The sequence below is a fragment of the Periplaneta americana genome, chromosome 4 (assembly GCF_040183065.1).
Source record: "Periplaneta americana isolate PAMFEO1 chromosome 4, P.americana_PAMFEO1_priV1, whole genome shotgun sequence".
NCBI classification, from domain to species: Eukaryota; Metazoa; Arthropoda; class Insecta; order Blattodea; family Blattidae; genus Periplaneta; species Periplaneta americana.
The window spans coordinates 928,451-944,066 of NC_091120.1; the positions used below are offsets into that span (position 1 = coordinate 928,451).

A 15,616-nucleotide genomic window follows, 5' to 3' on the forward strand; every position below is an offset into this window, starting at 1 on the left:
CGACGTTTTATCAACATCTTAGGTTATTTAGTGTCCGAATGACATGAAGGTGATAATGCCGGTGAAATGAGCCCGGAGTCCAGCACCGAAAGTTACCCAGCATTTGCTCGTATTGGGTTGAGGAAAAACCCCGGAAAAAACCTCAACCAGGCAACTTTCCCCGATCGGGAATCGAACCCGGGCCACCTGGTTTTGCGGCCAGACGCGCTAACCGTTACTCCACAGGTGTGGACTTCGTACTAGTAATTCATATTGAAATATTTCTGTACTTACTCTATAAAAGAGTACCTTACGTACTGTAAATTCAATCTTCACTTCTGTCCGATCCGAAAAGATAAAATTACTCAGATATGCTATCTACTGTCCGTCCAAGTGTTTTGTGTAGCAGGATTGTAGAAAGGAGGGAAATCACGTGACAATTAATTAACAGTTGTATATTATTACGTAGACGTCCAGTTCCTAACAGAAATTAATGTTTTCAGAAAAGAGCTAAGACAGCCCAGCCGCTAGCCTTTACTGAGGGTGGGCAGAAGCAGGTGGGGGAAACCGGGATGCGACGTAGGCAAATGGACGACAGTACCTGTGGGAGAATACGATTCAATATTGAAAGCGAACATATTTCTGGAACGTACTATACTCATTAACTTAGTACTGTTTCTGTTTACTATGAACGTAAAGCGACTTTGACTGTATACACTTGGTTCTGTGTAGAGAACGGTTGGAAGTTTGCTAGTAGAGGGGGTAGGAGTGAAGTACATTCAAAAACTCAGGTACAATAAAAATTTAAGTAAAAGTAAAATGACGTCCCTGTATTTTGAATAATGGCTCAACGAAATGAACTATAAATTGGAACACTGTTCACAATATAAAAAATCCTTATTTTATGTAAAACTAAATTACGGGTAAGAACGCCTGTGCTGTCTTCAGAAGACCCTTTTTTAATCTAAAATTATATTTTGACATAAAATATCACCACATCGCACATTAACTTCTACGCCGTTTGTCATTTGACTTGAAACGAACTCCAGTAAACGATATTAAAGTCCTGCATTGCTGGAGCCTCACATTTTATTCTTCTCTGTATATTTAACGTGACGTAATTTTCCCTTCTCTTTCGTTTCTGCACAGTCCGAGTCATTAGGTAATTGTTCTATATCATTACGGAATGAAATCCACTCGGCGCGGCAGAGCGAGTCAAGGAAAATGAATGACTGAAGGATCGAGAAGTCAGACTGGAGCCGATATGTGCTGAGAACAGTGCACACGGCTATGCTTCTAATCCGATGCTTACGATATCTCTTCCGAATACAGAGCAGAGAAATATAGCTGACTAGTAGGGTTACTATGTTGTTGTTGTTATTGTTCTTATTATTATTATTATTATTATTATTATTATTATTATTATTATTACTATTATTACTACTTACTTACTTACTTTTGACTTTTAAGGAACCCGGAGGTTCATTGCCGCCCTCACATAAGCCCGCCATCGGTCCCTATTCTGTGCAAGATTAATCCAGTCTCTATCATCATATCCCATCTCCCTCAAATCCATTTTAATATTATCCTCCCATCTACGTCTCGGCCTCCCCAAAGGTATTTTTCCCTCCGGCCTCCCAACTAACACTCTATATGCATTTCTGGATTCGCCCATACGTGCTACATGCCCTGCCCATCTCAAACGTCTGGATTTAATGTTCCTAATTATGTCAGGTGAAGAATACAATGCGTGCAGTTCTGTGTTGTGTAACTTTCTCCATTCTCCTGTAACTTCATCCCTTTTAGCCCCAAATATTTTCCTAAGCACCCATTTCTCAAACACCCTTAACCTATTTTCCTCTCTCAATATCTGTAATATTTACAATTAATATTTGAGGAGAAAAATTCGCTCCTAATATAATGGCAGTTGACATTGGACATATATGCCTAAATTGGAGTCAGGCCACAAAGGGAAACAGTGAAGGAGGAGGGTTCGGTGAGGTGCTGTGGATTGAATTCGGCGTAGCTCAGTGGTCAGAGCGCTTGGTACGTAGAACCAAGGACCCGGGTTCGATCCCCGGCGCCGGAGCGAATTTTTCTCCTCAAATATTAATTGATCTTACAAATTGTGAAAGCCTGCTAATTTCTACTCATGGCTTCTGCATTGTTTTTTATTTATTTTATTGGGTTATTTTACGATGCTGTATCAACATCTAGGTTATTTAGCGTCTGAATGATATGAGGGTGATGATAATGCCGGTGAAATGAGTCCGGGGTCCAGCACCGAAAGTTACCCAGCATTTGCTCGTATTGGGTTGAGGGAAAACCCCGGAAAAAACCTCAACCAGGTAACTTGCCCCAACCGGGATTCGAACCCGGGCCACCTGGTTTCGCAGCCAGACGCGCTGACCGTTACTCCACAGGTGTGGACTCTGCATTGTTCTTATATATAAATATCTTATAACAATTTTAAATCCCTATGTTCTTATACCAGAAAAACACACCGTATACAGTTGTCTTCCTTAACAATTAATTATTCTTCGCCCATAGTTTACTCGTATCGTCATCATCAATAAAAGATTGCTTGCGTTTCTAAAATGCGTGTACGTGTTTCCAATGCCTACTCACTAAACTTTGCGTGATTCGGGTTCCGCATATTGCGGATAGATGGCAGGACTGTGACCCATTTTCTACAGTGACTGTACCATTTTCAAGTTGCACACCACTTCGGCAGGCCACGTTATGCACGATGAGTATCTGTGAAGAGTTACGTCGTGTACTAGGGTGAGTGTTTGTTAAGTGTTCGTTAAGTGTAGTGTAGGGAATGGGTGAGAATGATGGTGATGAAGGTGAGGAAGGGAGAAGGGGAAACCTGGTGCCGGCACGAAGCCTACTCCTATCTCATACACCCAAAGGGGGCGCTTAACGTCCCCATCTGAGGAACGAATCAGTATCAACAGCCTTCCCTTCATATCCACTGCGGAGAGATTTGGGATTTAGCCCAGACATTTTACATGAAAACCCCCGACCTCGCCGGGAATCGAACCCGGGCCGGCTAGTCTGGAGGCAGACACACTACCACAGAGCTAACTCGACGGACTGTTTCTAAAATGTAAGACTGCGTTAACTCGTATTGGTAAATTTTTATTTTATTGGGTTATTTTACGACGCTGTATCAACATCTAGGTTATTTAGCGTCTGAATGAAATGAAGATGATAATGCCGGTGAAATGAGTCCGGGGTCCAGCACCGAAAGTTACCCAGCATTTCCTCGTATTGGGTTGAGGGAAAACCCCGGAAAAAACCTCAACCAGGTAACTTGCCCCGACCGGGATTCGAACCCAGGCCACCTGGTTTCGCGGCCAGACGTGCTGACCGTTACTCCATAGGTGTGGACTCGTATTGTTAAATGAGGACGATTTTATACAGGAGCGGTGATAGATAAAATAAATGTGGAATGAAGATGGAGTTTAAATTTTCCGTTGAATACAGCTTCACATATCTACGAAAGAGTGCGCGATGAATTAAGAAATGAGTCGGCTCGTACTGAGTCAAAAGTTGTGATAAAATGTGTTAAAGTTTATTTTCACGCCGAACACATTGACTTGATTTCACGAATAAAACGCTGCTACGTAGCGGCACCTGAAAAAGTTGCCTCATTCAGAAAGCAATCTAACTTCGCTGCACATGTACACAATTACGGAGTGGCCCACTCCACCGCGGTGGCGTGGAGTGCCCCGAAGTTGAGTGATTCAACAGGTTTATTAGGGATGCAAATACTACTTTCATCAGAGATAAAAAGAGTCGTTTCAAACACAAAAATACGTTGAATGACGACGCCGCAAGTACTGGTCCAGGATTGAACTATTTCTGTAACACAGTTAGCAGCACATGTGTTTAAATGGAATGCCGGTGATTGACATGCTGTGTCTGTTTTCAAAGCTATGTATTGGCGTTAGAAAGAAAATTGCTATTCAAGGTTGTAAATGCCTACAAGTTCAGATCCAGAGGGGCGCAAGCTGCTGAATGAATTTGTAACTAGGAACGCTCAGGCTATAAATAAGATCATTTGGCAAGTGGGGCCGAGCGATCATGAAACACGAATTGAAATAAGACAGCCTAATTAATATTTAAGGAGAAAAATTCGCTCCGGCGCCGGGGATCGAACCCGGGTCCTTGGTTCCACGTACCAAGCGCTCTGACCACTGAGCTACGCCGAATTCAACCCACAGCACCGGACCGAACCTTCCTCCTTCAATGTTTCCCTTTGTGGCCTGACTCCAAGTTAGGCATACATGTTGACGTATATGTCCAATGTCAACTGCCATTATACTAGGAGCGCACTCAGCTGAGTGACTTGTTTGGCCGGGATTCCGCAGTTAAGTGCACAGTAATCTGTACAAATTCATGCACTGCAGCTATGAGCATATTATAGATTTATTAATTTGTCTTACAGAATAATATCTGTAATATTGACAATTAATACGTCAACATATATGCCTAACTTGGAGTCAGGCCACAAAGGGAAACATTGAAGGAGAAGGATTCGATCCGGTGCTGTGGATTGGATTCGGCGTAGCTCAGTGGTCAGAGCGCTTGATACGTAGAACCAAGGACCCGGGTTCGATCCCCGGCGCCGGAGCGAATTTTTCTCCTTAAATATTAATTGTCAATATTACAGATATTATTCTGTAGGACAAATTAATAAATCTATACTAATAATAAATCTGTAGCCGAAATTTTTCTGGTAATTTTCGATTTTCCAAAAATAATTGGTCCTAACATATATAATTAAACACCCTGAAACCGAAAATCGCTTTTTTGAAATTTTTGTTTGTATGTCTGTCTGTCTGTATGTTTGTTACCTTTTCACGCGATAATGGCTGAACGGATTTCGATGAAAATTGGAATATAAATTAAGTTCGTTGTAACTTAGATTTTAGGCTATATGGCATTCAAAAAACATTATTTAAAAGGGGGGTTATAAGGGGACCTGAATTAAACAAATCAAAATATCTCGCTTATTATTGATTTTGTGAAAAATGTTACATGTTGAAAAATAATTTGCGATAAGTTTTACTCCTTGAAAAATTTTGATAGGAGCGATATTTAATGAGATAAATGAGTTTTAAAATTAAAATAACTGCCATCTAAGGCCGTGTAATGAATTAAAAAACAAATGACTTCGTCTGTAAGGGGCCTTGGACAGCAACAATCGAAAGCTATGAAAGATAGCCTACAAAGAATGTTTCTGTGTTTCTATGAAGTAATATCGGAAGCTAAATTAACCGATTTGCCAATCTTCATTAAACTATGGCTGCATGTAATAAAAATTAAGAAACACGTTAAAGGAATTGTCATTGCACCAAATGAGTGTCTATGGACCAAAATGATCGCATTTTAATTATTTGGATGCAATTTAAATTAAGTAACATATTAAACGATTTATCCTTCTATCAAACACGAATGTTCCCTGGGTCAAACGTCCTATTTTAATTATGTAATTACTTTATATTTATTTCTAACGGGTGCAGCGGAGCGCACGGGTACGGCTAGTCTATAATATAAGACAGCTTGTTTAACTCTCTAGCAACTCCTGGTGCTTACTTTATCAACAATGTGGCGTTGAAGTTGCTTCCCAGCGACAGTCCCGTTAGGTGTGTTGTGTTCAGTAATAACACGGTACACTCGCATCCATACAAAGTTCCAGACCAGACATGCAGGAAAATTCCCTGCGAACCGAGCCCGGTAGGCTTGCCAGCATCAGTCCATAGAGGCAGCCAACGTCACTAGTTGCTCTAGGTTGGCCTTTCAAGTAATCAATGATTCTGAAGGAAATTCACAATCTAATCTGAATAAAGTATGAAAAAGTACTATAGTTCTATTAACATACTGTGATTCAAATAAAGAACAAATATTTTCGCCCTTTTTGGTATCATCAGGTCACATTTTGGTTAAAATTTCTAACACAGGATGTCACACCCTTATTTCGGTTATGTAGACCTAATTATGTACCCGAAATATTAATACCAAATCCTGGATTGAACAATATCTGTTCGTGAAATCAATTAGGCATATGGGCTATTCCATATGAAATCGATCAGTAAAAAAACTCGCATTTTTTTAATACTCTAATTTTTTCCCTATTTATACAAGGTGCTGAGGACAGTGCATTTTCAAAAATATACTATCGAAAGTCAAACGGTTTTCGTACTATTGAGCGACAAATTTAGCGTATTTTAGAAAAACAAGCCTCTTTCAGCGCTCAGAACTCTGGAACCATTTACTGCAGAACATTGAACGGTAGCTTATTTTGAAGCTGACATTTGGTAGGTTATGTTAAGAAGTAATCCTTATTTTTATTATATACAGAGAGACAGATAATCTGATTTTACTTACTTTTAGGATTTTTGCCCATTTGTAAAAATGTAAAAAATATTGAGAAAAAACCTTGCATTATTAAGAGGGATTCGGCATTGTTTGGTTAGTGTTTCGGGTAATAAGTTTCGAGAGTATTAAATAAATTATTTTCACACGCCTGGACTTGAACGGCGCAGTACTGCACGCACTGGCCGAGAGCTGAAAATAAGCGATCGTTGGGCGTCATTTTACTCCTGTGTTTATGAAAACTTGTGATAAAGCTAGCCCAGTTATGCGCTACTAGACGAAACATCACGTGTTTATCTCCTGGCCTTGTTTGTCTCGGCTAACTCCCGCCCCACAGTCAGCTGGTTACTTCACGCGCGTACTATGTATTTTCTTTATTTGATATTTTCAATACTTTATCAACGGTGCACCAGTAAAAAATGTGTTTATTTGTACTTTCAATGCGGAATCTAACCATACATTTTAAAAATATTTTTTCGTGGTCAAAGGCGTCTTAATGAAGAAAAATCTAAATTTCTCCATTTCCATAAAAAGTAAGAAAAGCTGTTTACATGTCAATATAAACTTTAATTTCTCAGCATCAAAATAAACCATGATTATGATCATTGGGTGAAAGGGTTTTGGAGCCACAACAGTTTAAGGTTGCTAATTTTATGAAAATACGATAAATTTAAATATTTTTAATTTAAACACTATGAAGTTCTGATGCCTCAAACTTTGCACAAAGAATTGTACTGTATCACAGTTGTCAACGGACAGAAAAAGTTTCATTGTATTTCAAAATTTCAAGGTCAATTTTCTCTATATTTCGGTCGATTTGAGATGGAATAGCGCATATAGACTATACATTATTATTAAGTTGAGAATGAGACAACATATCTGGCGGTTAGAAATAATAATAATAATAATAATAATAATAATAATAATAATAATAACTTAACGATAATAACAATAATAGAATAATAATAATTTAATAATATTTGATTTTATTTTACCTGATAGTATTAAGGCCCCCATGCCTTCTCTTCCACTCAACCAGATCTATAGTTATTACAAATATAGTTACAAAAATAAAATTATTATTATTATTATTATTATTATTATTATTATTATTATTATTATTATTATTATTGTATGGTATAAGGAAAAAAATCACAACAATCTGAACAGTTTTATTTTCTATACAGTGACCACTATGATCAGTCTGAACTTCTCTCTGTAAGGATTTATTTTGAAAATTTATCCAGGTGCATGGAACTTCCTAACTGAAATATAAATAAAATTATCGACATGGCATTTTATTACTGTTCAGTAGACTAAGTTGCATATTCTCTTTGTTCCCACACATCCTGCAACTCCCACAGGATAGACCCCGTCACTAAGCCACATGATTCCTGTTTGTTTTTACAGGGACATCACTTTATTTTTACCAACATTTTTAACATTAACCTGGCTATACTCGGAAACACTGTTGCTCCCTTCCATTACAGGAGTTTGATGTTACTAGTGCAATATGTAAACAAATCATTTTACTAGGTATAGGAGGAGAGAAAAGTAGTGTATCCATTTATGTTGTAGGGAAATACGATATTACGATTTTCAGTTTGATCATCACTTTTACGGAATTTATCAAAATACAGTAGAGTAGTAACATTTTTTTTCAAAAACTCAACTTTTCAGGAGGCTATGTTCGTTATGTAATGTCTGCTTTATTTAGCATATTACTCGTAGTTGTTGATGTTAACATACAATATAGAAAGTGCATTTAAATTGAGGGGGTCATAAGTAAAGGGCTGTAAGTGCACTTAAGTTACTTTTGAGAAAATGGGGTTTAAATATTTAAGCTTTCGTAAAATCGGTGAAATTTTTTATTTAAATTTTAATGTGTGATGCGATTAAAAGATCCCTTTGCCACTAAAATTTTAGATACTTTTGCTTACACTGGATGCACTTAACTCATGTTATTACAAATGTCACTAGCATTCCTTTGCTTCTAGCCACCTCAATTCAAAAAAAGCTAATCTGAATTTTTAAACAAGTTGCTGAAAATGGTTGCCGTTAATTACAATGCAGGCTTCAATTCAGTAAGCATATTATTAAAAATATTTTGAAGCATATTCTCTGAAATTGAATTTATCGTTTCTTCAATATAATTTTTAGTACGATATTATTAATATAGGTTCTTTCTTCTATAGAAAACGCAATCATATTTATGAAACACACTATACACTGCAGTGTTTACTTCACTGCTTGAAGACTTCGAATGCAACAGCGGCCGTAAGTTTGTGTGTCTGACGGGAGCAAGGACATTAGTGAAGGGGTGAGAGTGAAGTACATCCAGAAATGCAGGTACAATAAAAATGCAACTAAAAATAAAATGATGTCCCTGTACATTGATAAACCTATGATATGGGTGGCGTAATCAGTAGAGTGCTGGCCTTCTGTGCCCGATGTTGTGGGTTCGATGTCGCCCCAGGTCAATGACATTTAAGTGTGCTTAAATGCGATAGGCTCAGGTCAGTAGATTTACTGGCATGTAAAAGAAGTTCTATGGGACAAAATTTCGGCACATCGGCGACGCTGATATAACCTCGGCAGTTGCGAGCGTCGTTAAATAGAACATAATTTACCATTTGTATGTTGAAATGCTTATTCCAACAAATCTAAGTTTGAACTGGTACTCAGGGAAATATAGCAACCATAGGCTATTCTTTGAACTTACGTTATTGCATTAAAAAGTATTTCGTGTTACGAGTAACGGACAAAATTCTGAAGTGGCCACCTTAAAAAGTGCGTGGTTGTATATTTACGCTCTAAGAAAATTGTTCAGTTGTGTTTCAGACGCAGAGAGAATTTCACTCATTGACATGAGTCTCGTCTTTGTCACAGAAAGTAATGCGCAACCACAAGTTTCCTGCCGGGTACTTCATTGAATTAAGTTTAACTTCTGAAAGTCTGAACTTCTACTGGATGGCGCAAGATGTGATTACAATTAAGGACGCTGACCTGTTAAATTATGGACGACGTTAGTTTAAAAACTTTGTATTAAAAGTGAAAGCAGCGTGAAATTCTTGGTGCCCCGGGCGACAGACCAAATTACGTCAGCTGTTTTCAGAATCATAAAAGACCTCGAGTAAAAATTAATCACTTTCTGGACGTAGACGGCGTGCCACTATGAGACAAAGTACAGATAATTTGAAATGCTACATTCAACTTTGAGTTTTCATTAAAAATCAACGGAAACTTTAAGCAATTTCTGTATGAAGATAGGCATAACATATAAATCCCAGGAATAATGACATCAGACATATTGAAATTATGAATATTTACAATGCACCAAGATACTACAACGATAATGCCGTGACTCTAAAATTATGATTTGTATACATATCATATTTCCTAGTAACATACTCCAGTAAAATTATTTAAATTAATAAGTAGCAACCTTTGCTAATTTACTGTTTTATTATTAGAAATTCATACCTCCAAGTAGTAAAATAGTGTGGGAAATTATTTACGAATGTAATATGTTATTTTCGACATACGACAGTATTTTACTGGGAGTGTGATATGTCTATTTAATTAAATATAATTAAGAGATAAAGTCTATGAGAAAAAGAAATTTATAAACTAATATGATTTTAATTAAATTGAGTTAGGTAGTTAAATGGTGCAAATTAATTTAATAGTTTACTGCAACTATGATATTTCTTTGTCTAGTGAATTGTTCGAGAACAGGTTTGAACCTCACAAGTGACACAATAAGGCACTACTTATGAGGCAACTAAGCCAGGAGATAATGGGATACGGTGGCCAGTTTCTTGCTCCCTCCATTGCATACATCGCTGACCGTAACATATTACACTAATCAGACTTCAGATGTGTACGAACAACTATGCTATATGATGAAAATCTCAACGTAAAACATATCGATATACCGGAATAATATTGAATGTAATAGGATTTTAAGAGTAGCTGTAATAACTTTCGAGGAATATCACTTTTGTTGACGTCGTACAAAATGTTGTCCGATATTCTTTTGACAATATTAACTCCGTCTGTAGCTGAAATTATTAGAATAATCTGTGTGGTTTTAGGCGTAATAGATCGACTATTGATCAGATTTTTTTGTATTCAAGACATATTGGAGAAAAAGAATGGGAGTATAAGGGTACAGTGCATCAGTTATTCATAGATAGACGATCTCTCATCATCTTTGTTATTCTTTTTCTCCAAAGTGTTCTAGCACATCCACGTTTTCTCTTCCCCGTTGGTGACCATTCCAGAACCTTCCTTGGCCATCTTTCTTAAGACATACGCCTCATGTGTGCAATGCTCTTTCCTGTATCCTCTGAATAACATTTTCTTCTGCATTGGGTCGCATCCCATCCCTAATATTATGGCTTCACATCCACGCACTGGTCCATGTGGTTGTGCCCTGTAATAAATCGAAGGATCCCGAAAACGCTCACATTTTGTTTGATTATGTAGTAACGGAGTAGTTTCACTTGAATCTGAATGATACATATCTTCGCCCTCCCTCAAAAGTGAAGACATTCCTGAGATCTGCATGAATAAGCGATGCGTTGAGAGGGGTAGTCATTGTTCTCAACTCTTCGAAGTTTGAATAAGGAGTTCGTCTCATAGATGATTTACTGTGAAGAAGGTGAGAGACGTTCTTCTTTCTCTACTATTGTTAAAATCAATTGAGCAGCGAACTTCCAGAAAGTTGCCACTTGACTAGCAGAAGTTAAACTAGGCATAGCCTGGCCACTCTTCATTCTGCTTCGCCCTTACAAGAAGGAAGTTTGGTTTACTCTGTTAAGCTTGAAGGCTTTCATTCGTCAGACATGACTTGCAGGATGAACTTTATTTGTGCCTGAAATTATTATATAGCATACATACGTGAGTATATTGGCCTAACAGGATTGAACGTTATATTATTTTTTGAATACCCTTACTTTAATGAAATTTACGTTTCAATGATTTTGTGTCCTTAGTACCGTACTTCATCACCATAGGCAGAAAGTTCGTACTAAAACAGTAGATTTCAGTTGAGTACAGCGAGGAGTATAGATGCCAGCCGGGTTCGATTCCCGGTGCCGGAACGAATTTTTCTCAAATCAATAGGTATTCATATTAATATTTTAGGTTCTGAACAAAGTGAGCTATTATGCTAGGCCTATTATTGTATTATTTATGTAATGTTAATATTATGCATGATTCCAAAAACGTAAACTCATATGTTATTAAATAATTATGCAAACAGCAGTGTGTGACACGTTTATTTCTTCCCGGATTACTCTTCGTTAAATGTTGACGTCTGGTACTGCTATGCATTCGGTTGAGTTACAATCGAAGTTCAACATCGGAATTACGTCACGAACATCCTAGCTGTCATTACTATGAAAATGAAAAAATGTTCTTGAAAACATTATATGGGTTTAATATTATGGGCCACATACGAGATACACTATTACATTCACAAAGTACTTGTTCACCTGATGGTAGTAAGAAATACTGTATCATATTAAATTACACCCAGAACTTCTAACATGTAACCCACTAACATATAACAACAAAATTAGAAACGTGTTCATATCGTCAATTTGATTAAATACATTTATAGCCTATGTGTATGAATTAATCAACCTATATTATATTTGTATTCTGTAATTTTGAAATTATATATATATATATATATATATATATTCCTACTTTTCACGTGCGATATTATTCTTCTCTAGTGTTAATATTATATTATATAATTCCATTGCCGCTGTAATTTAAATTTTAGTTCCTATTTTATTTTACTTATTTATTTTTATTATTATTATTTTTTTATTTTCTATATTTCTCTTATATTAATATTGTATTATATAATTTCTGTAACTGTAATTTTAATTTTATTTCCTTTTTTATTTTATTTTATTTTATATTCTCTTATAGGCCTATTAATATTATATCTGAACTGCGACCGAACACGAGCGCTGCTCATTCGGCCTCAAATTTTGTTAATACTACTGTATCTCCTGTTTTATATTGTTTGTATTATTTTATTTCTATTTCTCTTGTTTGTTTGTAATTATATTCTTTATTCCGTATATTTAAATTTAAAAAAATAAATTAAATAAATACTTCAGATTTGCTCCATTAACGTCTTCTGACGTAGAACGAATATTTTCAGAGTACAAATATTGTTTTTATTTTTTTCTGAACATAAAAGGAATATTTCTTCTGATAAAATTAAAATCTTCATTGTTATTTGTTATAATGCAATTAGGCTAGAATCATACTTACATACTTTGTACTTTTACATGTATGTGTAAATTATTTTAGATTGGGAGTTACGAAGTTTATAATTACAAATTATTATTTTTTTATTATTAGGTTTATTGTTTTCTTGTTCTAAGGCTGCGAACGACTGAAGCACAAGTTTGGATACCTCCCGGCTGTACTTGTTTGTCGTTCTGGATCACTGACATTGAGAGCTGTGCTACTAGACTATTTTTCATTCCATAGAGATATAGTCCAAACTCACACAACTTGAAGAGTTTTGGTACCAACTTCCTAGCTGTGTTTCTCACTTACTTTGCTTAATCTAAACTTAGAAGTATACTTTCCTAACTTGCACAAAACGAAAATCAATTAAAAAATTACTATAGTATGCAACAATATACTGATTATTCTTTAAGAGTACTTAATCACTCTTGAATACAGTGAAACAGTTAAAAACCTTGGCTTTTTTATGGATAGCGATCTAAATTGGAATACTCAAGTAACTCACATTTGCAAAAAAAATTTTCTCAACTTCACTCCGTGTTCCATATGAAAGAATTTCTACCACTTAGTCTAAAAAAGAATCTTATTCAGACGCTTGTAATGCCCCATTTTGATTATTGCGATTCCTTGCTAACTAATGTAAGTTCACTCTTAGCTGAGAGACTACAACGTGTTCATAATGTGTGCATACGATTCATCTGCAATACTCTTAAATTTGACCATATAACGCCTTCCCTCCAGTTACTTTCATGGGTGCGTCTGAAGGACCGAAGAACAATACATTCACTGTCTCTTCTGTTTAGAATCATGCATACTTCTACTCCGAATTATCTGTTATCGCGCTTTCAATTCCTTACAACTCTTCGAAACCGACATCAAGCACTTCTTTCTATCCCTCATCATAGATCGTCTTTATACTCATCTTCCTATACTGTAGAAATACCTCGCCTCTGGAATTCGTTACCTAATGACGTCAGGGACTGCCGGACTTTATCACAATTAAAATTAAATTGGAAAATTTTGTCTTGGTTAATGTTTTTAGGTATTGCTAGAAATGTTAATTTGTGTTTTCTTTTTCTTTTTTAATCTAGATTAAAATTCCAAGTTTCTTGTTTATGTTAGTTAATTAGATAGGATATAATTAATTATGATACTTAATCACTCATTTAAAGTTTGTGTGACTGCAACCTGTGTATATTTTTGTGTGGCTTTACTTTGTTTATAGTGTTTTTTTCTCTCTCTCTTTATTTCTTGTGTAGCTTTACTTTGTATATAGTGTATTTTTTTCTGTTTATTTTTATTATTGTATTTGTATTCCTGGTGTTGTGGAAGAGAAGGCCTAATGGCCTTAACTACACCAGAATAAATAAATAAATAAATAAATAAATAAATAAATAAATAAATAAATAAATAAATAAATAAGTAAATAAGATAAATAAGATAGATAGATGGATGGATGGATGGATGGATAGATGGATGGATAGATGGATAAACAAATGAATAAACAAATGAATAAACAAATAAATAAATGAATGTTGAATTTCTTGTTTAATTTTTAACCCGCTTGAGGAACGAAACATTTGAGGGCAATGACCAACAAACAGTCTGTACTTGCATCATTTTCATTTAGTGTGAATTGTAAATCATTATGAAGTGTGCCGATGGAGTTTGGAGTAAATTCGGTAACTTTCGGGTGGTACAAACCACATAATATATTTTATTGTTTGCATTATGGTGCTAAGAGTCCTGCAATGGCGACAACTCAATGAAGCTGTAACCCCAGTGTAATTCTTCAGTATTAATGGAAATAAGTCACTTCACCAAATTGCCGTTTATTTTGCTTCCCATCTACATCTGACCCCATTAGTCCGATCTGCATCGTCTTGTTCCCGTAATAGCCGTGGAACATTTGAGAAAAATTGCTCTACGCAAAGTCATTAAGAGAGAATTTGTTGGTTGGGGCGAAGCCGCTGCGGAGAGTTTCGTAAGGGAGCAAGAGGGTAATTAATCTTGTCAAATCATGACGCAAGACTAGTAGTACTTGTTTTTGTGTTAAGTTGCCATCCTGCTTTACAATTTCAGACTTTGCCAAGAAGGCAGCACATAATACATTGTTTAAAAATAAATTACATATTCATATTACAGGAATCAAAATTTAAGAATTCGTCAATTGTATAAGAAAGATGCTAGTTTTTTAAGTTTTACTATTTAAAACCTTCGCATTATTGAACAAAATTGTTCACAATTTTTACTCCATAGAGTCCATTTCGGATCTCATGCTTATTTATTTGTTATGAGAGTCAAATGTACAGTTTTATATTACATGGCTTATTTATAATAAACACTAGCCGTACCCGTGCGCTCCGCTGCACCCGTTAGAAATAAATATAAAGTAATTAATTACATAGGGGAGAGTCGGGTAGTATCGGACATCGGGTAATATCGGACAGTGCGTTTCTTTCATCTACCACCATATGGTAGTAACTGAATGACATGGTTACATTTCTCTATGCGACATCACAGAGACGTAACCATGTCAATCAGGTACTATCATCGTGTGGTAGATGAAAGAAACTCACTGTCCGACATTACCCGAAGTCCGATACTACCCGACTCTCCCCTAATTAAAATAGGACATCTGGTCCAAGGAACATTCGTGTTTGATAGAAGGATAAATCGTTTAATATGTTACTTAATTTAAATTGTATTTAAATAATTAAAATGCGATCATTTTGGTCCAGAGATCACTCATTTAGTGCAATGATAATTCTTTTAACATATTTCTTAATTGTTATTACATGCAAATAATTAAAATATGATCATTTGGTTCAGAGAACATCCGTTTTTGGTGCAATTTAGTCCCATCAAAATTTTGCTTGGAATGAAACGTATCGGAAATCATTTTTAAAGAAACTTTTGTTATGCAACATTTTTTCACAAAAATTAATAGTAAGGGAGATATTTCGAT

General features: G+C 35.9%; 1 protein-coding gene and 1 non-coding gene across 2 annotated transcripts in view; both read right to left on the bottom strand.

Annotated features, from left to right (window-relative positions):
• The window catches only part of sNPF-R (short neuropeptide F receptor), a 477,220-nt gene that overhangs the window by 95,028 nt on the left and 366,576 nt on the right, over nucleotides 1-15,616 (bottom strand). The gene's annotated exons all lie outside the window — the stretch shown is intronic.
• Nucleotides 4,127-4,199, bottom strand: TRNAH-GUG (transfer RNA histidin (anticodon GUG)). Its single transcript has one exon. It is a non-coding gene; the product is annotated as a tRNA-His (tRNA).